This window comes from Strix uralensis, chromosome 11, assembly GCF_047716275.1.
Source record: "Strix uralensis isolate ZFMK-TIS-50842 chromosome 11, bStrUra1, whole genome shotgun sequence".
Classification (NCBI taxonomy): Eukaryota; Metazoa; Chordata; class Aves; order Strigiformes; family Strigidae; genus Strix; species Strix uralensis.
Genome location: NC_133982.1, coordinates 17540985 through 17564655, shown reverse-complemented (window position 1 = coordinate 17564655; position 23671 = coordinate 17540985). Strand labels below are relative to the sequence as shown.

The 23671-nt window shown below is 40.8% G+C and overlaps 1 protein-coding gene across 6 annotated transcripts in view; it reads right to left on the bottom strand.

Moving 5' to 3' along the window:
* Positions 1–23671, bottom strand: part of AKAP13 (A-kinase anchoring protein 13) — a 224487-nt gene that overhangs the window by 193125 nt on the left and 7691 nt on the right. For all 6 annotated transcript variants that reach the window (XM_074881090.1, XM_074881091.1, XM_074881092.1 and 3 more), the window contains exon 2: positions 10165–10219. The gene's annotated coding sequence lies outside the window, so the exon portion shown is untranslated. The remainder of the gene's footprint in view (positions 1–10164; positions 10220–23671) is intronic.

Here is a 23671-nt window from a genome sequence, read left to right as displayed (position 1 = left end):
GAAATACTTTAAATTAGCAAAAAATGTCAACTCTCCAGGTCCTGCTGCACATTCAGCTCAATCTCACCCCATGAAGACAATGGCAATTCAAGTCTAGATCTTCCAAGAGACTGCAACTCCAAGACTCGTACGTATAAAACTGAGCATTAAAAACAAAAAGCCACCTTAGCTTTGTAACACACAGCAGTTTAACGAGCACTATCTTCGTTTAACTAAAATTGTACACCCAACTTCCTTCTTCCTTTCCTTCCTCTTCCACCCCTGGGAAAAGACATGAAATACAAGTTAATGCTGCAGTACGCAAACATTAATAGTGACTGAAACCACTTAACCATCCATTCTCCTTTCCCTTCCCCTCATTATTATTTTAAGAAAACCCACATAACCCGAGAAGGGTTCCAGCATAACACAATTTTTCCTCCTTTGCTAGATTGAATATAGACCTATTTAGGATTAAATGCAACTCAACACAAACATAAATATCCAAGATTGAGAGATGCTGAGGGAGCTGGCTGTCAGGACCAAACAAAAAAAATTAAATTCTTCTGTATCATCCACACAGTGAGCTCATCGCACTGGGGTAACAGCAAGGAGCAGAACCAAAGTACACAGCAACTTCATGGGGACTATTCACGCATATTTTCAGGGACCTGCCAAACACTTCAAACTTCACAAGAAAAACCTTGTGTTCTGTAACTCAGCTCTACTCCATTTCACTACCTTCAAAGTGTGACCGACGTTAGGAGCCTGATCAAATTCCTTGCTTTATCCACGCTTGAATTAAAGCCTTGGCTCAGCAAGGGGAAGCAGACCAAGTTACACGAGATTTTCTTCCTGCAGAGGATGCCGGCCAGAAGTGCCGGTGCCAGAGCTGCAGGTAACACCAGCAAGTCCCAGGGAGCTTCAATTCGGTTACAAAGGGATTTCAGCTTTTGGTGAAGCAGGTGATATTTCTGCATCTCTTGTTAGACGGTCCAGTGCTAAACTTCTGTTTTCATCTGCAGATAATATATTAAGCCTCTTTAAAAGTCCAGCCCACTCTGATCTGGGAAGCGGAAATTTCTTCAAATAACTAATCAAATTATACTCACATGGATGGTTTTCAGCTGTCTAGTACTGATGAATACCAAAAAAGTTTCAAAACTTTCACACATCAGATAGAGTCAATACAAGAGCCTCACAAAGGCAGCAGTTGCCATTACAGGATGACTTCTACAGAGAGGGCACCACATCTGGCCACAATAGCCACATCAGCTCCAGATGAACCTTCCCCCAGCCTTTCCTGGAAAAGCACCTTCTCGCTCTGTCCCTGTCACAGGCAGCACCAAAACACTTTTGGCTTGTAGGCTTCACCCACATGCACATCCATCCCCAATCTCAGTCCAGGTCTGGCTGCTGCCCTTGAACTCTTCTCCAGCTCTAAGGATCTCCATGCCCACCATGGGGAGAAGAGCAGCTAAGGCTCACCCAACTCCTTCCTGGGGAAGCAAATCAAAAGTCCAAATGGTTTCGCTGAAGAGCAACTGCCAGACCTCTGTGCAGGGCCTGTGGGAGAGACAAAGGAGGAACTGGAGGGAGAAATGTTTGCCTTGCTGCCAAGAACCAATGCCTAACCTCATGGGCGTGGGGAAGAGGGTCAAGGTGTCCATGGGCACCCCTGGAACAGGGCAAAGGGAGATAAGAACTACTGTTAGCTTCAAAGGGGCTCCTATGGAGGAGATCACAGAATGGTTTTGGTTATAAGGGACCTTTAAAGACCACCTAGTCCAAACCCCCCTGCCATGGGCAGGGACATCTATAACCAGATCAGGTTGCTCAAAGCCTTATCCACCCTGACCTTGAATACTTGCAGAGATGAAGGAAGGAACAGAACTGCTTGATCCTTGAGGGACAGACCAAACAACTCATGGCAGGAAGAAGGACAAGGAACGAATTGATGGTTTGGGTCAAATGGGAAGAGTGAGAAAACAAGGAGAAAACTGGGTCAGGGAGAACCTGCGTGACTCAGCCAAGCACATGCGCAGCAGGAGCTGGAAATCTCCATGCTTAACAGCATGCACATGCAAACGCAGTAATATTTTACAATCCTATCGCACTTTTAAAGTGCTCCAAGTGCTTCATAAATATTAATTAAGCAATAGTACCCGCAAATCAGAAGCATAAGATGGAGAAATAGCTTTCTCAATATTGAACAGTATGATAACTCAGGGAGCAAAAGCTACTTTTAAGAAGTCACATACCCACGCTTCTGAAAAGTCTCAAAGAACCCAGGCTGTGTCCTACAGCCAGTCTGCACAGCGCTAAAAGAGGCCAGTGTTCAGTATTTGAATTCAGACTCCTGTTTCAGTGCATGACCCAAAGCCTTGCACACCACAAGCGATCCCACTCCAGCCATTTCCCTAAACCATTCGTTGATCACCAGCCAAGCCCAACGCAGAGGTAATCCTACCGAACTAACACCAATATGTGGTTGTAAATTGTGATTTTGTGCTTGAATTATCTTATCTGCCTTCCCTAGCATTTTGGCTGCACAAATTACTTTCAGCAATTTCATCTTAAAGTTCATGTTTTACAACACTGATTTCCCTTAATTATTTTTTTTTAAATTGCTTTCATTAGGTCAACCACATTTGCCAAGTTTTAACAGACTACTTCTTTCTCAGCTGCCTAATTTCAAATTCACCTTTACATATAGCTTAAAAGGAGGCAAAAAGTCATCACAGCAAGTAAGTGGGATGTGATGCTTAACATCAAGGTTTACATGAATACACTTTACAGTACCAGCTGAGGGTCAAGAATCATGAATTTACTCTGCAACACAGAAGAATTAAGGAAGAAAAAGGAGGAAACCTAGCCACAACTTGGAGCTATGTATACTCCTGATTAATACAAGGCTACTAGGAAAAAGCAGATGTGAAGTCACACCTTGTTTTATTCAGGGGAAAAGCCAAAGTCTGCAAGAGCCAAACTGAACTTATGCTGTGCAGTGGCAGACACTGAAATACAGCAACATTACTCCTTCAACATTAATAAAACATGTTGTATACAGAGCATTTTTTTTTCAGTCCTTGAAACCCTGCCAAGTCATAAGCTTTTTATGAGAACGTTGAAATGGATGTTGATCAGAGCCATACCCATATGAGTTTTAAATTTTACCACCACTTAGAGGCAAGGGCTTCCCCTCCCAGTCCCTCACACATCTGCAAATTTGTAATTTTTTTTAGAAGTCTGATGAACTAAAAGCTCATACACCCTCAGAATACGAAGATACTGAATTCACTCTTGGATTATGAGCTGAATTCAGGCCTTGAATGCATTATGAACTTCTCCACCCCCTAAAATGAAGTTCCTCAAAGGTAAAATTTTACATTTATACACGAAAAATAACAGCTACTTGGTAAACAATATTAGAGAGCCCGAGGTCACCTCACTACCAAGAACACTATATTCTCTTCTCTATCCCTCCCCATGTCCATCAGCATGTGCCTTCCTCCAAGTCCTAAGCTTTATTTTTAAAAAAGTTAACACTGATTCCTAAAAATACAATTAAGTTTCGAAGTATGAGGCTGCTGGCATCCAGACAAGCACTTGATCGTTTTGTTGTTGCATCTAATGTGATAAGAGTTTCAACTGAGTTGGAAAACTTCATAAAAACTAAGGGGCTTCTTCCTTTCTAATTAACACAGCAATGAAATTTAACAGCCTGGCATGGAAACTTCTCTCCAGCATTATGTTTTTAGAATTACTCATCTACTCTCACAAGACTTTTTACAACATGCTACGCAGCACTTTACCCCTTCCAGTTTAAAGGCTTCAATTTGGAGTCCTCTGTATCAAGCCAACTAAGGAGGCAAAGATGCTGCACCAGAAGACCTGCAAAGTGTCTGCCATCCTTAGTATCTATTCATCCTACATGCCTCCTATGTCTATTCCGTAACTTTAAAACTAAAATCTGTGTCCACTGCAATATACATGCATTCTATCATTGACACAAATTTAAAGAGGTGTTCATTAGGTGTGCAATGCCTTACATTTAATAGGGAAATGGATAAATAGTGCACAGTCTATGTGCAAGTAGGTCTGTCTTTCAGGTCCCTGGGCTGGGAACTTTTGTGTTCTTTGTATATCATCCTGATTTATGTTTATTTAAGTAATGACAAATATTACTTTTAAATTTATAGGCATTACTTTATAAGATGTCTCCAATCCTATCAGGATAAAGAGCTTATACTAAACAAAACTGTTTGTTTATACTACTAGTACATCTAATAGGAAATACTTGGAATCCCACATGTTCAAAACAGGACAAAATTAGTGCCTATCTTTCCATGAAGTGCTGCTATCTCTTGCTACCAAGAGACCAGAAGGACCATGTACAGATCACAAAGCCTGAAAGTTCAAATCAAGAGAAGCTGGTCTGCAGAACCACTGAGTCCACCAGGAATGTCATGTGCCCACGAGACCCAACAAACAAAAAGTAAAAGAAAACTAAAAATCACCTTGTGCTTTGGCAGCAGTAAAACGGCTAGAAGATGTGGGAGAGTTAAGGAAGAAAAAAACAAGCCAAACCCCAGAGATACATGCGCTCCTGGTTGACGCAAAGCTACTAGGAAAAAGCAGATGCGAATTTACACCTTGGTTCATTTGGGGCAAAAGCAAAGGACTGTAACAGCTGTCGGAGCTCACTCTGGGCAATGAGAAATGCTGAAATAAGAGGTTAAAGACAGCAAGACTATGACCTCAAGCCTTTCATATGTTATTTGTGTTGGCTGTCCAACCACTCCCTTATTAAGGAAAGGCCAAAACAAAGATATTTATTCTGTTACTCTTATTATTCATTTGCATCTACAAACACACAGAAGTCAAAGGTTTAGTAACTGTAGAGCACCCAATGCTTAGATGAAAGTTGGTTTGTTAGACTTGCCTGACTGGAACGTACAAACATTCAGAGGAAGGTTTTGGGATTTTTGTTTCAGATAATCTTAAAATTAATTTTAAGATTAAGTCAGATTAGAAGAATTAACAGTCTATTCTATAAAACTTGTATCTGTTTCTACTATTGATAGCTACTCAACAGAACCTCTTATGGAACAGCACACACCTGTATGGGAACAGAAGAGGTCATCTCCATTGTTTAGAGACACCCAAAGTAGTTACCTAAAGAGTTGCACAGATACCACAATTGTACCCAACAGCCCAAACACAGCGATACTGCAACCTTCCATCTTGGAATAAAAGAAAATTATGTTCAGTAAAGCTGAAAGAAAGTTGTAATGCTACCTTAAAATAACCATTCACACATGCAAACCAATTACTGGTGCAGGTACTCAAGCATGAAAGCAAAGACGGAGAATCACCCTGTCCTCCTCTTTTGAGTACGTTAAAAAAGTACATACTATTATAAAGATGTTTCTGCATATCCAGGTCCTGTATTTTGTCTCATACTGATTTTGTACTCTGGAACTGTGCTTGTACAGGGACTAGCAGAGCAAAGGTATCCCCTATGGTTGACGCTCTTTTGTGCTAGGACCACAAATAGAAATTGCACAATACTTAAAATCACAGATACTTAGTGAAATATCCTCAGCGCACTTCACATGCCCTCTTGCCTAGCAACTGCACCAACTCTCCCCTATATCTAGCCTGAAAAAGCATTTCCCCAATTTGTACACAAACAACAGCAAGTCAGTTCTGAAGGCAAAAGGAGAAGGGCAGCACTCAAAACCATAAGGATTATTTACGAATAAGCTGAAGCCCTATAAACTTGGCTACTGAAGAAAGATAATCTTCTCTAGCTTATGCCAAGTGGGTCAGACAGAGGAAGAACCTCAGCAATCTTCAAAGTCAAAGCAGATGGGGAAGTGAATAAGTGCCCATGTGAGCAAAGAGGAAACAAGCTTCTGTTCATTTTAGCTAGTTTCAGAGCTTCAGTTTTCTAGACACCATCAAAAATGTCAGACCTTTAACTGACATGAGCAAAAGAGCTCACTTCTGTAACAAGTATTAGGAGAACTGCAGAGTAATTACTTAAGACTAGTATTGATTAAAAAAAAAGTCCTCATGTCTGCCCACTGAGGACGTTGCTTAGTTTCATAGCAGGGAGATAGGTAAAGTGGAGGAATGATACTAAGAAGCAGAGACTAGTAGAAATGTTCTTTGCTTTGTAGCTGTGAAAAAATCTCCTAGGATGCTTTATCATTAGTGCTTCAGTATCACTGATATAAATATTTATGTAGCTATAAAGTAGGCTCTACTTTAGAGCTAATTGTCACTCTAATTAGAGTATTTTTTACAAATAGCACAAGCTTGTAGCTAATTTTTTATACCCTTTTTGAAATAAAAAAAGCAGCAGTCCACACAAGCCAAAATGAATATATATTGCATTCTTTAAGAAGCTGAAGTTGACCTCTTGGTCCTTTCTCAGGCTTTACATCGCTAGACAAGATCTGGGCCAAGACCATTTCCATACACAGGGATGCATCTCTGTCTCAGGCTAACCTCATCATCCAAGTGGTGAAACCTAAAACCAACTAATCTCTCCCAGGGTTATGCTTGTGGAACTGGGAATCCCTCCATCTGCCTCAGCAAACTAAAAAGATCACTGGCTGCAAAATAAACAGCACATTAACCACCAAACAATAGCCCCTCCAGTCAATGTGCTTTGTGCCACCCACCAAGGGCTAACAAATTTCTATCAGATCCCTTCCCCCTAAAAAAATATGTCATACTTCGAAGAAAGAGCTTGTGCAAGTTGACAACACGCAACTTCTTTTGGATCTGTATCAAGGAAAGACTCCCTCCCCAAATTCCTGGGAGTTTTGCAACCTTTCTGCAATCAAAAGCAGCAGACCCTGAAGGAACACAGAAATATAGTTTACCATCCTGTTTTTAACCAGGAACTTTTAAACTGAGCCGGGAACAGTAGAAGAAGGAGTATTCAGCGCTATAGTTTGCTAGGGAGACACAGAGAGCCAAGGACATACTGAGGAGATGCTTGTCTTCCAAAGAAAATATTGTTAAGAGAAACAGGCATCCTTCCACCACTTATTTTAGGAGGCGGCTGTTGAGCTGCATCAGCTATTCCACTGGTGTCTCCATGACTTCTGCTGGAAGAGCCAGAGCTGCTGCAAAGCTTGTAAGAAAACTCCACAGGAAGAGGCATTGAAGGGTTGCACAACACCAATCCGCTCTGGATACACACATCTTTGTTTATACAAACTCAAGTGATCTTCTGGTACCCAGGCTGGGTTGTCTGGAGCACGGACAAGACAGGAATAGGTATATAAAGTCTTTGCTTGTTTGTGTGTGTGTGTATGTAACTATACATCAAGAAATTTACTATGAGAAGTGAAAGAGTGAGGAGAGGCTGTGTTATGAGTAAAAGGAGGGAGCTTCAAACTGCAATCACTTTAGCATTTTTTCCTATTATCAGTTATCATCACAAGCTGGAAAGTTAACTACCTTGCTTTATATAACTTTTTACCATGAAAGCTATACCTTTTAGCAGAGGCATCATTCTCACAACAGCTTTAAACAATTTAAATTGTTTAACAATTGTTAAAATAACAAAAATAACAATTGTTTAAACAATTTCCCCCATACCCCTCTCCCTACTACCAAAAAAAAAAAAAAGGTTAGGCTTGAAGGACCCATGTAAAGTTGCATTTGCTACAGTCAGACTTTTTCACTGCACTGTGGTATAGGGGGAGGAAAGAGAGATGCAAATTAACAGAAACTTGTATCAGCTTTTTAATAGCATCTCCACAAAAAGGATTATATTTTTTCTTTTACGTGGCACGTGCATTTGACCTGGGTCAACACTGAAATGTGGGGAGTTGAAAAGGGATCACTTGATGAACCAGAAATACCCTCCCTCCAAACTATATTGCAGGAATTACAGCCAAGCACCCCAACCACAGCAAATACAGGAAGAGCCTTCTCGAACAGTTCTGTGTCAGCAAAGCAGCGTTAATACAAAACTCAATTCAAATAAAGGAGTAATGACCCTTCAGAAAGGGTGGGGCTTCATCAGGCTTACACCATACCAAACAAAGACCATCTGAGATATTCAAACCATTGCAAAAAAAAATATTATTAAATCAAAAGGAGGAAAGCAAGTGTTAGTCTCTCATGTGTTTTGGTGTGGAATAATGACAGTGTTTACCTTTCCAGCGTAACACATTACTGCTCTGGATCCAGCTTTAAAGCAGAGTACACGACAGAATTAATTATGTCCTTTCCTCTTAACTACCATTCCCTGGGTTATTTATTAGCTAGGTCTGCATATATTCATAGATGTGTCTAATATACAAAGTTAAAAGGATTTAAAACTGCTGCCTAAATACTTCCCTGGTTTGCAGACTTCTCTCTCTGGAGAGGCAGCAGCATCAATAAATACACCCTCAGGCCGCAAATTAGTCACTGCTTAAACTAGGTAGCAGTTGAGGGAGGGAGTCGTGAGGGAATCGCAAGGATGCTGCAACAGGCAAGCATGTCTCATGAGCAAAGTGTTGCTGGATCCCAAACAAGCTGTCTCAGACACGTATACCAGAACGGCTCTGCTAAGGTCTTTTCTCTGAATTAGTAAAATACAAAGGATGCCAGCATGTCCAGCTTCAGCTTTGTCTTACAGTCTACTCCTGCTTGCAGTTTAGCAAACCACCAGGCAGACCATCTATTAGGACTGGAAAGTCCACCTTCGGTGGAGCACCCACAGCTTGGAGGCCACCAGCCAGTTCGTGTGCGTTTCTGGAAAAGACAAAAGCTACACTACACAAGATACCTTGAGTTCAGTATCTTGGCAAATGAATGGCAGATAAACAAACTCAGACAAGCTACCTAAACGGAAAATTAAAGGGAACCCAAGAGCCTCTCTGGAGTTTTCTATTTAGCTAAAATGAGGTTTTAAGGCTAAAGACCTATTCACTCTCCTGGAGTCCTCTCTGAAGATGGAGAAATGCCAGGGAGAAGCTGACTGGAGAAGACTTCTGGTTTAAGACTCTATCAATTTTGTTTCACTGAGGTCCATCATCTCAAGAGACAGAAGCCAGAAACTTCCACACTGACCGTCCACTGGAAGGAGATCAAAAGGGAGAGAAGGTGGGTACCGCTACAGACCCAGCAGCAGAAAACACAAGGAGAAAAGAAAACACTTTCACAGACACTTTACAAAGAACAGCAGCACTTTTATCTTTGTCAGCATAGATGCTAGGATACTATATTCCCATGTAAATACTGCAGTTACTATTTGGCCTCATCCAGAATTACAAGCAACTCTAACTACTGTATCAAATTAGCTGCATATCTGGAGATGAACTGGTTTTGTTGCCTTGCATCAGAGGTCAATCAAATCTTCTATCACAGAGAAAGGAAAACACAGTACATTTGGTACAGCCGCACATGTAGCTCTTCCACCTATCACAGAAGACACCACTGGGCCAGACTTGAGCTCAGAAGAATGCCCCTGTGCTATGTAGTAGCACAGGAACTGGGTTTGCAAAGGTATTTAGAAGTAGACAATGTGCTTGCAACACTCAGAAACCCTATTTATCACTGATCAGCTTGAATGGAGCATTTTAGAAGTACAAATGGGGTTCAGGAGATGGAAGGGGGGGTGTTAAATTTATTGAGGTTCTCCCATCTTTTAGGCTAAAAAAAAAATATAAAACTCTCAAGCTTCTTATTATTTGTCCTCCCTATCAGGAACTCCTGTTGAGGGAAAGAGGGAAGAGAAAGGGATGAAGGAAGAGTGAGTACATCTACAGGCCCGGAAGTATTAAGGCTCCATTTTCCTAATGAAATGACATTAAGTGATACCAACAAAACTACTTTACTTTAGAGGAAAAAAAAAAAAATGCAGGTCATCTCTTGAAAAAAAATTTTATAAATTGGTGAGATTATGCAGTAATATGCAGACGAAAGCTGTATTTCATTATTCTGCACCATGTCCACTTCATTTGATTAAATTAATAAATGAGGTCCTTATGCCATCCTACAGGCATTACCCCTACTTTTGTTTACTACATCTTTCTAGCCTTAACCACAGCACATGCAGCACAGCTGGCTGGCAGCTCACAGTTACAACACAACATGCAGAAGAAGTTAAGATAGAGGAAGTGATTCTAAAAAACCCACCAAAAAAAAAAAAAATCTTTTTTCACTTACCTAAGCAAAGTTGTCATTAGAGAGTTTTCCAGTACTAAAATCCAAGAAAAAAGGCCTGAAAAAACGGAGGAAAAGGCAAAATTTTAGTAAATAGGAACACTCTCACTCTTTTTCTTGGGAACATGAAAAGTCAGTGATTTATAGAAAGAAAAGTACATTCACTCCATCAGTTGCATTTCAGACAGTTATTTGTAACCAAAAGGTGCTCCTCAGACAGCAAACATATCAGAAACAATAGGGCAGATTTTCCACTGCTGTTGCCAGTATTATACCAGTGCATTTCCTCAAATGTCAATCATGTTGGACTGCAATAAAACTAGCATTATCCAGCAGACATGTCAGGCCTAAGGCAATTAGCTAAGCTGTCCCATTTAGATTTTCAGTCATTTGTCCCTCCTGTCAAGTTGGATTACCAAAAAGTTTGGACCAAGTGGGGTGGGAAGCAAGGAGTCACTACTCACCCCACCTAAGGCGGAAGGTAGCAGGAAGCAAAAGTGTTGCTTATAAAAAAAAAAAATATCCAAACCACCCCAGGGCTAATTGCAAAAGACTGCGAGGCAGCACAACATGGATCAACATAAAGAAAGTTGTGATACACAAGACTTCATTATGGGCATAAAAATCCAAAATTACTGACAGAAATGGCATGTAAACACAACAGGTCTTACCAAAATCACCACTACCAAGAAAAAACCTCAAGTCTTGTTAAGACTCATGAATGCAGACTGAAAAAAAACCCAAAAAAAACCCAAAAACAAAACCAGCCAAACTAACTGAATATGGATGACTGCAAGTCTCCAAATCAAAGAGGGAGTTTATCACTGTTTAAGAAATAATCATTGCTTGTTCCAAGATTAAAAACTTATAATTCTGGCCCCAGCTGAAGCACTATCATTCACTAATCTGGTACAATTTAGTCGGGCTGATCCTCCGCTCAGACAGACAGGGCATTATCAAAAGTTCCTCTATTCATTTCGCTTCCTGTTAGCCAGTGAAAGCCCCTTTTATACGCTCCTCGAGAGGCTGTAAAACCAGGGAAGACTTTCTGATAGAGAAGATAAGGTAGCTGGATTTATTCATGAGAGGAGGAAGGGAAGTTGTACAGGCTGATTACAGCTGCCCCAAAGCTGAAAAGTGGAGGTTTGGAGGAGAGAGGTAGAAGATGATGGATTCTTATTACTAGGCATTATACCAATAGCATTATTGTTAGAACTAGGCATTACCTCTCCTAATATTCAGCTACAGAACTGAGATTTTACTCTTCAATTGGCATCACCAAATAGGGACATGTGGTTGAATAATTTAAAAATATATGGATGAGGCAAGAATGGGATGTTTTAAGAGACTAGGCAAATAATTATTTTTTTTTTCCCAAAAAAAGAACAATACCCAAGACCAAAAGGGGTAAACTAGCCAGAGTCAGAGGGAAGACAATGCCTAGAAATGCTCTCCAGATTAAGACAGTTCACATATAATTTTCAGGGTCAGATCCTGTTCTTACTGCCGACATGAGCACTCAGACTTCAATGGAGTAGGATGGCAATTTCCACTTTACTTAACATGTGTCAGCAATTTTGAACAGTTGCTTTGCAGATTCTTAGAGCTAACCAAGCAAAACCCCACCACAGAGCCTGGTATAGTACTTGGCGGATGAAAAGCTGCCTGGAAACTCTATCAAGACTCTGAAAAACATTCCCCCTATTAATGTTCAAACAATCTGGTACAGTTAAAATAGTTTGAAAATGTAATAAGATGAAAATACAAACAAAAACACATTTCTCAAGTTTAAAAAGGTCGAGCCAAAGCAGCAAAGCTCTACCAAAAGTTAGGGCTAACAATGATGGTTGCAGGGGTAAACCCTGCCTCTTCCTTCCCCTCTCCCAGACTATTCTTCTCCAAACGAACTAGCAAAATAAACACAAATTGAAACAGCCACAGCAGAAAATAGTATGCAGCTTTAAAAGAAAGAACACAACTCAGCTATAATTCATCATTACTCCATCCAGTCCAAATACATGTCAAGTCATTAACTGTCTTCCCCTCTGACAATAGTAAATGAGATCAATACAAACAAAAATAATGTTTTTCAACACACTATTAAATGGACAGGAAGACTTAAAAGACAAGCTGATGCATTTCTAAACAGGCACCAGTTTGAATCAGACAGGGATGGAGTACAAATCTCTACCAGGCAGAAAGGGGGAATAACCAAACGTAGAATGGCATAAAGACCCAACAGAGGTGGTCCACAGGTCACCACATGGAGGGTGATGCATCAAAGATACTTATGTAAATAGGGACAAGGCTGCCAAATTACCTCTTGCTTTGTAGCATACCAATATGCAACTAAAAAGAAAAGAGCTACAACAAAATCCAGAGTTCATTTTGATCCAGTTTCTCCTTTACGTTATTATTAACTCTCTACAAAGCTTCAGTACAAACTGTACAGACACTCCAGTTTGCTCAGTGGTCACGTAATTTCTTCTCAGTGATCAAGCAGAAAATTAGGGAACCAGGAGACAACAGTCGCTTTCTATTCTGCCACCAGCCTGCATCTCTTCACACACATCACTTAAGGCAAAGCTCAATTGGCACTCACTCTCCCCACTTTGTACTGCAGTGGAGATCCTGCCTGTTGCAATCACCAACTTCAATCGTAAACTACAGCGGCTTACTTGGCAAATGCTCAGAGTTAGTGGGTATTGCAGAAAAAGCTGCCAAGTCTCAGATTCCCCACATAGTAAATAAAGGTAATATTGCTCATGTATCTTCACACATGCTTTGCCACACAATATCTGAAAAAACAACATACTGTTGTAAATCTACAATACACAAAAGCAATTGGACATGTTAATTTGCAGTTTAGCACTATTAATAAGGACAAGTTTATCAAAGAGCAAAGGGTGTTTCCTACAGTGGGAGTGTCGTAATGGGATGACAAGACACAGCCTGCTTGTTCTGCACATTTTGAAAGATTGCTAGGTCTTTGTCACAAAACAACTCTTGTTGCACCAATATTTAATTAAAAAAAGTGAAGAAAGTGCACCCAAAACTTCCCATTTGTTTTCAAGTCTGAGGAACCGCCCTGGCAAGTTACAGCCACTGATACTCATGGAACTGCAAGGAAATGAAGAGGCACAGACTATATGTTCCTTGGTCAACTCTTTTCAGCTTGATAAAGACCCAACCGCACCAGATGCTACAGCTGATGTGAGGGAGTCCGACTAAGTCCGCCCAGCCTTCTGCTCCAAGTTGACAGACTACAAGAAAGCCACAGTAACAGGCCAATGCCCACTGTTACAGAGCTGGATGCAACTAATTCTGTTCAGTTAAAAATATGACTTTACACCCATGACAGTTTCAGGAAAGCCAAAAAAGAACATATTTATTTGGCTCTTACTTTTCACTGACCAGCTTCTGCAAGCTCAAGGGTGGTTGTTGTGATGATGTTGGGGTTTGGTTTTTGTTTTGGTTGTAGGTTTTTGTTTTTTATAACCCCTAAAACCAGAAGTTCCTACTTCTAAAGACCAAGTTAGATTTTTCCCCCTCCTTCACAGCCCTGGCTATGGATACACAGATGACTAGTTTCTAGCTTCTGTACTGTTATAAGTTGGAATATCTGCGACTGAAGGCAATGGAAGCTTTCAATAGTAGTTTCTTTGTCACGCCAAGAATCTGCTTTGCCACACAAGCCTGCAATTCCAGATTTCTGCATACATTGCGAGGGGCACATGGCATGGATGCTTACCAGTGGCTGGAGTTCAGCACGTTCCTGGGCAGTTCTGCACATTTAGACTGTTAAAGAAGGTTTCAGCAGAGCTCAGAAATGAAAGTCGGCAAAGAAATCCAAAATTCAGAGAGCAAACCCCACAGATGCAACTCAGACTTTGCAAACTTGTGATGCATTGAAAGATATATTGAAAGAGCACGGGTTTTCCATCTCATCCTCTGAGGGAAGCTGCAGCACACACTTGGCAGTGCCAGAAAGGTTAGAGGGCTGCCAGAGCATGCACAGGAGAAGGTTTGTGTGCAAACAGAACAAACAGCCTCTACTAAATTCTTGTAACCAATTAAGCAACGATTTTCCTCTGAGAATACAGCATCACCCAGCTGCTTACCTAATCCTCAACCCCTGCTTCTTGAGCTGGCTTTCAATTCTTAAGTCTTCCAGTTCTCTTCAGAAGCAAAAGAGGAATGAATGCCAATTCTCTAGACATGCTGGTTAAAAGGCAAATAAAAGCCCTGCAAAGACCATCAGTACAAAGTGACTTAACACTAATGAGCTTTCACCAGTGAGTCTGGAAACATTAATACATGTGAGTAGCCATGTTAATTCACCCAAATGGCCTATCTGCAAGGCTCTCCTCCAGCCTGAACTGGACTTCAAGACAAGGGAAGACCAAATCTGCAAGATGACTATGGATTTTCTCTGTTCTGCATCCCTGTGTTAAGCTACTCAGTGATGTTAAGCAGATGCATTCTAAATGCGCTGCTTCATCTCATTTAAATGGGGGAGAAAAGGAAAGAGTCAGAAATAGTACTTATCTGAAAAAAGCAAATATTTTAAAGTAAGTACTGCTACTGTTTGTAGAATGGCTTGGAAGAGAGATACATCTAAAATTGCTTTAAATACATGTGTTCATTTTAAACTGTATTCGAGTCAATCTGACAAATGAGCTTAGTTAGCATTGCTTAAACGAAGCCGAGCGTCCTGTCCCCCACCTTCTTCCTAAGTAAGCTAGCACAACTTTCTGGCATAGACACTGGTGTGTGAGATTTTAACATTCCCCTTTCCATAAACAGTCATACATCAAGCTCTAAAAATTTGCTTCACAGAAACATTTGCACTAGTAAAACTCAATTATTCTAGTATTTGTATGACACATGCAGGAGGGGTGCATAAAAAGGTTATGGTGAGCTCATTTAAGAATTTAAACAAGTACTTGATAAAAAGTTTTTGAATTATTCACTCAGCTCCACTATTAAATCAGGCTTCCAAAGGAGTCTTTAAACAATAGTACAGAAGACGCTATATTTATAACTAAAAGGCAGTATTGAAGCTATCACTCTGTCTCACAGCCCAAGTCATTCATAATTACAGTCATAAACGCACACAGGCATGGTATCATGCGTTGGTTCACAATCCTGCCGGATTAACTGGACACTTTGAATATTTATACTAATATTCCTTTCTGGAGAGGCAACACCATTTTTGTCTAAATATCTTAAGTACTGCTTTTTAATGCTAAGAAAGTGCAACTTCTTCAAGAACATCCAAAATTGAGAGAAGCGCTCTAGAAGAGTACTAAGCAAGATTGGGACAATATTTTCCATTTATTTATTTTTACCCCAGTCCACATGGGCTGGCACACAAGTATTTTGCTATGCCCCCCAAAGCTTCAGAGCCAAACTCAACTGGTGACATCACCATGCATCTCTCAGTAATAAACTTTCATACTAAGTTTACATACAGCATAGCAATTGCCTGCATATTTTCTCCTTGCATACATACCATTTATTTTTTTTTTCAAACCTCCAAGCCCACTTGGAATAATGACCATCTCTAGAGGTAGGAAAAGCAGAGGACTTTGAAGAGATAACGTAAGTGGTGCTCCACTTCTGATACACATATCCTCTTACCACCTGCCTCCCTTTTCCCCATCCCTTTCTCTTCCACATCACAGGGTGCTCTTGGTAGTTCAGTTCAATGAACATAAGCCAGGATTTCCTCTCAAAATAACTAGTCGTAGACCATTTCAGCTACAAGCATCACCCACAGAAACATTCCCGTTTGCGTATCATCCTCTCTCCTGAATCAGTCTGTTCCCACATAAACTCATGGGCTGGTGATACAAGGTCATAAAGTTGTGGAAAAAAAAAAAAACAAAACAGGATACCCTCCCACTACATACAGCCATGCTCCCAGAGCAAGGGCAGGATGAGTCAGTCTCCCAATATAGCTGGTTTCAGGCACTTCTGACAGCATTACTTTAATGACAGTATTTCATTTCCTTTAGCCACCTCACTGAGAGCGCTCAAGCTAAGTATTAATGAAGTGTTTTAACACTCTCACTGTCTGGAGGAGACGTGGGATGTCACCTAACCAGCTGCTCAAGGGTGAACACATAGCTGCTCCATTCACTAACACAACCAAAAAAAGGGCTTTTGGATCACACGTGCTAAGGAGAGGTTTGGAGGTGAGAAGTGTGAGCCAGAACTACCACATTAACGGATACCACCAAGCCCTGGGACAACAGTGGGAGCCCTCCCTGAGCAGAACCAGCAGCACATCAATCTAAGACCACCATAACCCATCAAAAAAAAAAAGAAAAAAAAAAAATCTAAAGGAAGGTATCTTGTAATTTCTGAAGAAATGGGAATTCAGATGGTTTTGCTGTTACAAAACCCAGCCATAGCAGCAATGCCAACAGCAACACACCTCCTGAAACCTTTTTTCTTTTTAAAAAAACCCTTAAATTCAACTTTGCTGCTGTACTTTCCTTCAAACCTACACTCCACCCCCTTATCTGCATCTTCTTACAAATCTCTCTATTTGAAGCACTGGTTTTCCTGACTATGGGTAAGACTAAACACCTGCATCACTGCAAATGTAATTATGGCAAAATACCACGGCTATTTGTAGACTTCCTGTTCATCAAATAATATTAGTGTACCTTTGCCTTGAGCAATTATTTACAGGGCTGGAAATCCTGAAGAGGCACTAGAGAGATAGCAGAAACAACCCCCCCTTCCATTATGCAATGATGCTTAGCATTAACTTTTGGAATGACTCAAGAGAGGAAAACAAAATCATCAGAATAATTCTTTATAAATCTGTCCAATGAAAAGGAGAAAAAAAATTAATTCAGTTAGAACTCTGCATTAGCTTAGTCCAATCAAGACAGGGAGGCATTTTACACTTCATCTGAATTGGCAGCTCAAATTCAACTTCAGGCTCCAATGCAGGCTTTAAGTCAAATTCCTAAGCAGAGTAAAACCCTTATTAGCCTGTCTTCACTATAATTTTAATCTTAGTTAATTCCAAGTATGTAATTTATGTTAAGAATAACCCACTTTTCTTCAGAACTGGATATATTGCATGTAGAATTATTCCCTGGCTAGCACAGTTAAGGTTAGAGAAATCATTTTTCATGTATTGACAGCAAAAGAAAACTCACTGAAAGCTTTACAAACAAGCAAAAGCATTTTCATAAACGCATCACAGCCAGTTGTATTAATTCAGCTAATATACTCCTAACCCGTCAAAACCTGGCCATGCAGTCTCACTTTAAACTGATGCTATGTACTAGAAGGATTTTTGATCTCTTTAAACACTGATATTTCTCTTTCACCACACACACAAGGAGTGGGAAAAAGAGAGGAAAATAGTTGATATTTCTACCTTTAAAGAGGAACAAAGCATCCTGTTCCCTCTCCCCTCCATTTTTCCCAATTTTTGATTAAAACTGCACGCAGAAAAGTAAACACCTTGTAAAGACATCTCTATTTTGACTTCCACTAACATGACAAAATTCATAATAATTTGTCTAGTTTAAATGAAAAAGATTTTAAAGCATTGTCTAAAATTTACAAAATCTGTTTTAGAGTCAAAACTGTCAGTGCTGCTGGTACACAACACTCACCCATGTCAGCATAAGCAGTATTTACATCCTGTAGCCGACCTAAAGCACTGAAGCCCAGGTTACTATCTCTCCCAATCATGAAATGCTCGTTACGTACTTCCTGCATTATCTGCATGATTTCTTAGGTTTTGGGGGGTTGTTTCGGTTTTTGTTTCGGTTGGGTTTTTTTTAAATGCCCACTTCGTAAAAAGCTAATGAGATCTCCCACTCAAGCTCAAGAAAAAACACAGAGTGAATTATCGGGGTGGTTTCCTACCCTCCTTTCTGCACTTGCTACCACAGTTTCGTGTCATTCCCTTCACTCTCACTCCTCTTTAAGAGGTGGTTTCATGTAAAAGCAGTTCAACTCTTATCACCCATCTCCAAGCCTGCAAACCAACACGTCCTTTCAAGTGAAGCTTACACCCTGTCAGAGCCTATTTGTATAATCTGAATAGGAGAGACAGGGAGTAGTTATGTGTTCACCAAGCGAGGGGTTGTGATTTGAGAGTGAAATCCAAGCGAGATGCACGGACCAAGAGAAGAGCCGGACTCTGCCAGGAGCACGAGATCAGGTCTATCGTGCATCACATCTTGCAGTCGCAGGCTGGCACAAGTTACACCAGATATTTTAATGACTTGCACTAAAATCCTCACGATGGGAAAAAAAGTTCATTACACATTTTAGCCTCTAGATTTTCCTCCATTTTGTGTGGGGTACACATGCAAAAGTTAAGGAGAGAGTTTCCAGGACTCAGCAGCACATATGGCCCTGCAATGAGCCGTGCTTAAAGTGGGCAGCTGTGTGAGGGAAGCGAACCGGAGAGGACTCAGACAGATGTTTCCATTCATGAACACTGCCAAGGAGCCAGGAATGCCGAGTTCACTACCTTGGTGTTATTTACATTTCACAACATTCAGTAATAACCATGCCACAAGCAGTTTAAAAAAGGAAAATACGGCACAGCAGGGGAGTGTTTCACCACTGCCTTCATTAAGGGGGCAAAAATTAAAAGCTTTTTTTATTCCAGTTCTGAAACTTTGCCTTGTTTCATTTTGCCCACTACCATGAAACAGAACATCAGCATCCCACGCCTTGTCCCTCCACTGGCAGGACTCCCCCAGGCTAATTACCTGCCATTGCCATTTTGCAAGAGGAGTGTGCCTAGGCTTGCTTCTGGGGCATCAGGGATGGTTAACCATGCAGTCCCTGAACTACCTTAACTTTCTCCTTCTGTTTTCTAGAATAAACTGCTTTTTAATCTAGCACAGAGGGCAGTTTCTCATTTAGTGACTGTGCCACAAACCAAATGCTCTGAAGACCAAACCTGGGCACTCTTGGCTCAAAAAATATCCTTCCAAATGGTTGGGAACATGCGTTTCAAAGGCATTCATCCAAACCTCAATCCTGAGACCCAACAGGTTTGAGAATTGGCTGCCAGATCCAGTCCAGCAACTAGAACAGCTACTCCAAGCACCATACCATCCACCCCAACACACCAGAGCGTTATACACAGACCACATGCGATGACACGCTCCGCCTGTCCTGAGGTGGTCCCTGCGAGAAGGGGTAGGAAGGGTGATGGGGAAAGCATTTTTTCATACCAGCTTTATGATCCACAAAGTCCCTTCTGAGCTCACAGCAGAGGTATAGAGAAGAAAAAAGGTCACTATAACCCATTTCTATGAAAGTCAGTACTTGCTTGAGCTTTTAAAGGGGTTCTATACTTCAAATATTTAAGCTACACACTCTGTATTGTGTTTCTTTTAAAGTGTCGTGCTGGTGAATGTTGCCCAGACAGGGCAACTTTACTGTGAGTGAGTGCTAGACTCCCCTCCCACCACCACCACAACGGGACACCTTCCTTCCCGAAGTAAACCAGACACTAATGCTATTTATGGATCCAGTTGCAGAACCAGACAGGCTTCCTAGCCACTATTCATCAATGTGCAAATAGGTTTTATTTCATGGCAGGGAGAACAGATTTGAAAGGGGAAAAAAAAAAAACAACACCCTGAAGTTCTGCCTTACTTCTTAAAAGAAATATATGTTTGAACGGTAGCTGGAAAATCAACATGTAATACCTGCAAATAAAGGCAGATCACAACTTCTTTGGAGACCACGTTTTTTTTAATAAATTGGCAATTTCAAATTAGTTCCTACAGAATTATTAGAGGAAACCAAATATCCATGGAAAAGAAGGCTAGCTGACGTACCAAGGGACAGATCTCCAGGAGAACATCAGCTCTGTCACTCCTACACACCCAAAAGAAAGGCAGGAAACATAACTGTGAAATCTCCCTTACTTCACAGAAAAAAAGTCTACATCAGTTTCCAGAGACACATAGCTGGACAACATTCACCAGCACTACTTTTGAACATTAACATTGCAGAGTCCACTGACTTGCCCTGCTAACTCTAGGGTTTTAGTGGGAAGTACAACTTTGTTCTTACAAGTATTTTCATAGAAGCACCTTTGCATTTAAAATGCCAACTGTAAATGCATCTGCTATTCAGATAAAGCACCCATAAGCACATCATTTGATATGCAAAAAGTTTTACAAAGCTCTCAAAGAGCCTAAGGACATTTGGAAGGGTAGACGCAAGTTTAGAATTAGTCTTAGCATATCATCAGCAAAAAATAATTCTATTCTTAGATACCTCCCTTTGGTGTTTCCTTTTTTTTTTCTCCTACTCCTTTGAGAAAGTAAGTTGTTCGGTTATTAGGAAAAAAAATGGAAGAACCTGTTCTGCAAGGCATATGAACAAAGCAGTATCTTCCAAAAAAAGAAAAGCTCATTCAAAAGTATGTAAATATTAGGGCTGGTAACACAAACAATAAAACCACAGGAAACACAAGAAATTAAGAATAGATCAGGACTTATTCGATTTCCTGGCTGTTGGATATATAAGTACTTTCCTGGGTTGGATGTATCGGGCAAGATTTATTTTCTGAATAACAGCCAATGAGGAATTGACACAGATAATGTAGAGAGGCATACAAAAATCAGTGTCTGTTCTGATCCTGCCTGTGCTCCTTTGCAGGCAAGGACGCTGACCACCAGCCAAGGCAACGACACCAGAACTGGCACATCATGGCGCCAGTGTGCAGCATCCTGAACGAAGCAGTGAATTGAAGTTTGCTAACTTCAAGGAGAAGTTAACAAACAGGGTTACTCCTGTACCTTCACAGTATGCTGCCTACTGCCCAGAACATGTCTAAAAGTCTGCTCTTGAATGAGGAATGGCTTGCTAATGCTGAAGCTGAGCAAGAAGCAGAGGTGACAATGAGTTCCCAACATGCAGGGTGGTCCATGCCATCGCCACCCCACAACTCTCCCTGGCTGGAAGGCACACTCCCAGAGCTCGTCAGTGCATTCCCCAGCTCGGGCATATTCCCAAATTCCCCGTTGCTGCTAGGCTCTCATCTAGCAGCATCCCAACAGCTCTTTCTCTTCTCTCCATCACAGGAATTATTTCTTTTTGCCAACTGGCCAGAAGTGACAACAGTCCCAGCTAGACACAGTTTTACATCTCTTGTGCAGGGGGGTTCAAAACGCTGCTCTGCTGAGTATCACGGCCACACTAACACAACAACAGCTCCCCGCTCCTCATTCCGACTTCCACCAAACACTAAACCAAGTCTTCTTCATCCTCAAGTTATCCAATGGCTCAGATCCAGCCCTTTTTAAGAGTCAAAAATATTCCTACAAAGAAGACAATTTATCTCTTTCAATGCAAACACCAAGTGATGTAGCATTCCCAAAGACAAAATTTAACAGGACTTAAAGCATGCTTCCTCCAAAATGGCCTAAGTTTCTCTTGGCACCGAAATATCACAAGCCCATACACAGGTATTTATGCAAAGAGTATTATTCTTTTTTAATTAATATCAGAAAAACTGATGAAACTAGGTTTTTAGTAAAAATTGGCAGATTTTACAAATTCGGGGGGGGGGGGGGAAGAAGACTCTTCTAAGCAGAGCATTAAAAAACTTTATAAGTTTACATGCACTTGACACCTTTTATCATTTTTAGGCATTCCAAACGTTCAATCTTTTTATATAATGCAATTGTATAGTAACTGTATGACTGCAATTTATCTGCCATCTCATAATTGGCCTAGCAGAGGGGATTAGGTCACGCAAGCAATCCAGTAAAGAAAGGCTAAAAAAAAGCACACTCATGTTTTGTAGTTTCAGGAAGATACATACATTTTCAAGCATTTTCTTTGCCACAAATCCTCTGTCCTCCTCAAGTAGTTTTGAATTTTCATTTCAAAACTTGCTCTCTGCTTACTGTTTTCCTTTTATACACGCACTGTAAGCTGTTACTGGGATAGGATCTCTTACTAGTCTCAAACAGCCCAGTGACTTCTGAACTTTGAGATTATAAAGCAAGAAAGTTACTGAACACTCACATGCAAGTTGATTGGCTAAGAAAAAGCAGCACAAAGTCCTGCCAAAATCCTAGCTAATCTGATAAAGTAAAAACCAGGGAGGTCTAAGCACTAAACCCCACAGTTTAAATACAGCAAATTCCAGCTGCAAAAGGAAGTGCATCACATTTAGCAGGGTACCTCTTCTTCAGATATGACATCTGAAGAAACAACATTTCACCATCTTAAAAGGTATTGCCCATAAGTAAACTCTAACAGTAAAATTTCCAAAATACAGGAAAACATGGGACCGACACGTGAATTTCATACAGATCAACAAATGCTGCTTGTAATCTGACTGGAAGGAGGGAGAAACAAATTAGGGACGTACATGACATGCATTTGGTTATCACTTAAGTACTTCTTTAATTCTCCCACTTTCAACACACTTCACAAACAACTAATCCTCTTAACATCCATGCAAGCATATTTATTATCCACAGTTTTAGCTTGTGAGCTCTTGAAGCAATGAGCTAGTTCTTTTTCTAGCTTAATACATGGCTCATGAAAATTGGGACCGAGGCCCTATTATAGCTGTGAAACAGCTGCCAAGAAATCAGCTCTCATCACCCCACTCCCCTCCAGCATCTTACTGAGAAGACTAGCAAGACACCCACTCAAGAATGTACTTTTAACCTAGTTAAGTGCTCAAATCTCAGCCTCCATGCTACATGAACCCTTCTTCAGGCTACAGTACCAAAAGACTCAGTCAAAAAATTAATTAGCAGCCCTGGCCAGGGCAGAAAGGTAGCTCCAGATTTTGGAGACTCCCAAGCCCCCATTACAAAAGCAGATTCACACTCCCGTGCCCAAGTCAGTGGAGCTCCATGGAGCCACCAGCACACAAACGCAGCCGCACGGCGGGTACTAACGTAACCCCCAGCATCCTCCCACGACAGACCTGAAGATGACATGTATCTATTTTTGTTTTGGCAACTGCACTACTTAATATAGAAAAACCTGCAGTTAGAAACATTTGCAGCAACATTTCGCCTTGCATCACACAAAAGCGTAAAGAGTCACCTGGACCTTGTGAAATAAATATTCATTACACCAAACTTTCTTTTATGACAGCACATACAAAAAGGGGTTTAGTCTTTATTTCTCTACTCAGCAGAGACAACCTACCTTTTTGCAGCTGCAAGAAGAGAAACTATAAACATTCACATTTAATGCAATGAAAGCTTTGCTCGCCACCTCTTGTGTTCCACTGCGCTCTTAGATGATGATCACTCATCATAAAAATGGGTGGAGCAGCTGCAAACCACTTAGCGATGGAAAAACTGACTCCCATGTTCAAGAGAAACTCCTGCACAGGCTGGAAACCCCACTGAAATGAAGTACTCCTCAGATGGGAAGTCTTTCTACTACAGATGCAAACACATCTGCTACATAGCACATGAACCAGCGTGTTTTATCTCCAGAATCATCCTCTGCACCAACTCAA